Raw genomic sequence first — 5043 nt, 5'->3', positions numbered from 1 at the left:
CTTCTTTACTGAAATATAACTCACATATCATATAATTCACCAATTTAAGTGTACAATTCCGTGGTCCCTACCACATCACTACCACATGTATTACTCTTATGTTTGCAAACTACAAAGTCAACTTTTCTTTTTCTTTCCTTTTTCTTTCCGGCCAATACTTATTTATTTATTTATTTATTTATTTATTTATTTATTTATGAGACAGAGTCTCGCTCTGTCCCCCAGGCTGGAGTGCAGTGGCGCGATCTCGGCTCACTGCAACCTCATCTCCCGGGTTCATGCCATTCTCCTCTGGCCAATAAATTTTTTAACAAAATATACACAGATTATGTATATGTCCCTTAGTATGTAACACAATAATTTTAATTTCTGTGTTCTTTCTGTACCTGGCTTATTTTACTTAATACACTAACCTCCAGTTCCATCTATGTTGTTGCAAATGATAGGATCACATTTTTTTTTCAATAGCTGAGTAGTACTCTAAATCTATTCATCTGTTAAAGAACACCTGGGTTGCTTTCAAATCTTTGCTATTGTGAATACTGCTGCAATAAATATGGGAGCGCAGATGCCTCTTCAGTATACTGATTTCCTTTCTTTCGGGTATATACCTAGCAGTGGGATTGCTTAATCATATTGTAGCTTTATTTTTAACTTTTCTTTTTTCTTTTCTTCCAAGACAGAGGCTTGCTCTGTCACTCACGTGGGAGTGCAGTGGTGTGATCTCTGCTCACTGCAACCTCTGCCTACCAGGTTCAAACAATTATCCTGCCTTAGCCTCCTGAGTAGCTGAGATTACAGGCATGCACCACCACGCTCAGTAAATTTTTGTATTTTTAGTAGAGACAGGGTTTCACCATGTTGGCCAGGCTAGTCTCAAACTCCTGACCTTGTGATCCACCCGTCTTGGCCTCCTAAAGTTCTCAGATTACAGGTGTGAGCCACAGCTCCTGGCCATCTTCAACTTTTTGAGGAACCTCCAAACTGATCTCCATAATGGTTGTATTAATTTACATTCCCACCAACAGTGTATGAGAGTTCTGTTTTCTCCACATCATCACCAGTGTTAGTTATTGCCTGTCTTTTGGATAAAAGCCATTATAAGTGGGTTACAGGATTGTCATTTTGGTTTGCATTTTTCTGATGCTTAGTAAGGTTGAGCACCTTTTAATTTACCTATTAGCCATTTGTATGTCTTCTTTAGGAAATGTCTACTTAGAACTTTTTGCTCATTTAGAAAATCAGATTATTATATATATCTTTTCCTATACAATTGTTTGAGCTCCTTATATATTCTAGGGATACCTTGAAAATATTTTCCATATTCTATGGGTTGTCTCTTCATTTTGTTGTTTCCTTTGCTGTGCAAAAGCTTTTTAACTACTGTGATCTCATTTGTCTTTTTGCTCTGGTTACCTATGTTTATGGGATATTAATTGGGAAATATTTGTTCAGTCCAATGTTCTGGAGAGTTTCCCTGATGTTTTCTTGTAGTAGTTGGATAGTTTGAGATCTTAGATTTAAGTCTTTAATCTACTTTGATTTGATTTTATATATGGTGAGAGGTAGGGGTCTAATTTCATTCTTTTGCATATGGATATCCAGTTTTCCCAGCACCATTTATTGGAGAGACAATTCTTTTCCCATTGTATGTTCTTGGCAACTTTGTCAAAAATAAGTTCACTGTATATGTCTGAATTAGTTTCTGGGTTCGCTATTCTGTTCCGTTGGTCTATTTGTCTGTTTTTATGCCAGTACCAAGCTGTTTAGGTTGCTATAACTCTGTAGTATTATGATTCCTCTTGTTTTGTTCTTTTTGCTTAGAATAGCTTTGGGTATTCTCATCTTTTGTGATTCCTTATGAATTGTAGAATTTTTTTTTTTTATTTCTGTGAAGAATATCATTGGTATTTTGATAGGGATGGCATTGAATCTATAGATTGCTTTTGAGTAGTATTGACATTTTAACAATAATGAGTCTTTCAATGCATGAATGTAGAATATGTTTCCATTTTTTTGTCCTCATCAATTTCTTTCATCAATGTTTTATAGTTTTCATTGAGAGATCTTTTATTTTTTAGTTAAGTTCCTTTCTAGGTATTCAATTTTTTTTGTAGATGTTGTAAATGAGATTACTTTTTTCAGATTGTATGCTTTTGGCATATAGAAATATGTTGATTTTATATCCTGCAACTTTTCTGAATTTGTTTATCAGTTCTAATTATTCAGTGAAGCCTTTAGTCTTCTCCAAATATAAGATCATATTATCTGCAAACAAGAATAATTTAACTTCTCCCTTTTCCATTTGGATACCTTTTATTTCTCTCTCTTGTTTGATTTCTGTAGCCAGGACATCCAGTACAGTGTTACATGGGAGTGGACATCCTTATTGTGTTCCAGATCTTAGAGAAAATGCTTTCAGTGTTTCCCCATTCATTATAATACTAGTTGTGAGTTTGTCATATATGGCTTTTATTATGTTTAGGTATGTTTCTTCTATACCTAGTTTTTTTTAGGGTTCTTTTTTAATCATGGAGGTATATTGAGTTTTATCAAACACTTTTCCCAACATAAATTGAAATGATCATATGGTTTTTATCCTTCATTCTATTGATATATTATATCACATTAATTAATATGCATATGTTGAATGATCTTTGCATTCCTGGAATGAATCCCACTTCGTCATGATGAATCTTTTTAATGTGTTGTAGAATTTGATGATCTTGTATTTTGTTGAGGATTTTTGCATCAATGTTCATCAGAGGTAATGGCCTGTAGTTTTCTCTTTTTGATGAATCTTTGGTTTTGGTTTCAAGATAATATGGGCCTCGCAGAGTGTATTTGAATGAATTCCCTCCTCTTCTACTTTTCAGAATAGCTTGAGTACGATTGATGTTAATTCTTCTTTAAAAGATTGGGAAATTCATCAGTGAAGTCATCGGGTCCCAGGCTTTTCTTCGCAGGGAGAATTTTTATTACACCTTCAATCTCATTACTTGTTATTGGTCCGTTCATGTTTTTGAATTTCTTCCTAGTTCAGTATCGGTAGACGTATATGTCTAGAAATTTACCCCTTTTATGGTGTTTTAATTTATTGGCATATAGTTGCCTATAATAGTATCAATAATCCTTTGAATTTCCACGATATTGGTTGTAATGTCCCCTTTTTTATCTATGATTTTATTTACTTCAGTCTTTTTTTTTAAGTCTGCCAAAGAGTTTGTCAACTTTATCTTTTCAAAAATCCAGCTTTTCGTTTTGATTGTTATGTATTTTTATTTCAATTTTTTTTTCTGTTCTGATCTTTATTATTATTATTTTTACTAACTTTGGGTTTGGTTTCCTTTTGCTTTTCAAGCTCTTTAAGATTCATTGTTAGGTGGTGTAAATATTTCTTTTTTTTTTTGATGTAGTCACTTACAGCTATAAATTTCTTTCTTAGTGCTGTTTTCACTGTATCCCATATGTTTTTGTATGTTCTGCTGCCATTATCATTCATTTCAATAATTTTTTCCATTTTCTTCCCCATCTCTTCAATGACACACTGGTCATTCATGAGCATATTGTTTAATTTCCATATGTTTTTGTAACTACAAATTCCTCTTAATATTGATTTCTAGTTTTATTCTATTGTGGTTAGAGAAGATACTTAGTATTTCAATGTTTTGAATGCTTTAAGACTTATTTTGTGGGTTGACATATAATTAATTCTTAAAATTGATGCAGTGTTGAAGATGAAGAGAATATGAATTGGCAGCAGTTGGATAAAATGTTCTTCAAATATTTATTAGGTCTGTTTAGTCTATAATGTAGATTAAGTCTGATGTTTCTTTATTCAATTTCTGTCTAAATGATCTGTCCAGTGCTGAGAGTAGGGTGTAAGCCTCCAGCTATTATTGTACTGGAATCTATCTCTCTCATTAGCTTTAATAATATTTGCTTTCTGTATCTTTGTTCTCCAGTACTGGTTGCATATATGTTTACAATTGTTATATGCTCTTGCTGAGTTGACCCCTTCATTCTTATATAATGACCTTCCTTGTGTCTTTTTATAATTTTTTTCTTAAATATTTATTTTGTCTGATATAAGTATAGCTAATCCTACCCTTTTTAGTTTAGTTTTGTATGGAATATATTTTTCCTTTCTTTGTTTTCAGTCTATGTGTGTCTTTATAGGTGAAGCATTCTTCTTGTTGGCAGCAGATCATGGGGTCTTAGATTTTTATTGATTCAGTCACTCTGTAACTTTTGATTGGATGGTTTATTTACTTTTAACGTTATTATTGATAAGTAACAATAACAGATGATTTCATTATTTGTATTCTGGTTGTTTTGTGGTCTTCTTTTTCTTGTGTCCTTCCTTCCTGTCTTACTTTTAGTAAAGGTGATTTTCTCTGGTGGTATGTTTTAATTTCTTGCTTTTAATTTTTATGTATTTGCTGTATGTTTTTAGAAATTAGGTTACCAGGAGGTTTTCAAATATCACATAAACCATATTTTATACTGATGATGACAACTCAACAGAGATTGCTAAACAACCAAGCAAAAAGGAAACCAATTAAAACTCTATGATTTAACTTCATCTCCCCATTTTAAATTTTTTGATGTTTCTATTCATATCTTATTGTACTTTTCATGTCTTGAAAAGTTGCTGTAGTTATTTTTAATCAGTTTACCCTTTTATCTTTTTTTTTGAGACAGAGTCTTGCTCTGTCACTCACGCTGGAGTGCAGTGGCACAGTCACAGCTTTCTACAACTTTGACATCGTGGTCTAAAGGGATCCTCCCACCAAATCCTCCCAATTAGCTGGAAACACAGGCATTTGCCACCATACAGGCTATTTAAAAATGTTGTTGTGTGTGGAGACAAGATCTTTCCATGTTTCTCATGCTACTCTCAAACTCCTGGGCTCAATCAATCCTAACCACCTTGGCCTCCCAAAATGCTAGGATTATAGGCATGAACCACTGTGCCTGGCCTATCCTTTCCTCTTTCTACTTAGGATACAAATAGTTTATACACTATAGTTACCATACTAT

This window comes from Macaca mulatta, chromosome 14 (assembly GCF_049350105.2).
Source record: "Macaca mulatta isolate MMU2019108-1 chromosome 14, T2T-MMU8v2.0, whole genome shotgun sequence".
In the NCBI taxonomy this organism is placed as follows: domain Eukaryota; kingdom Metazoa; phylum Chordata; class Mammalia; order Primates; family Cercopithecidae; genus Macaca; species Macaca mulatta.
This window is presented reverse-complemented; position numbering follows the sequence as displayed.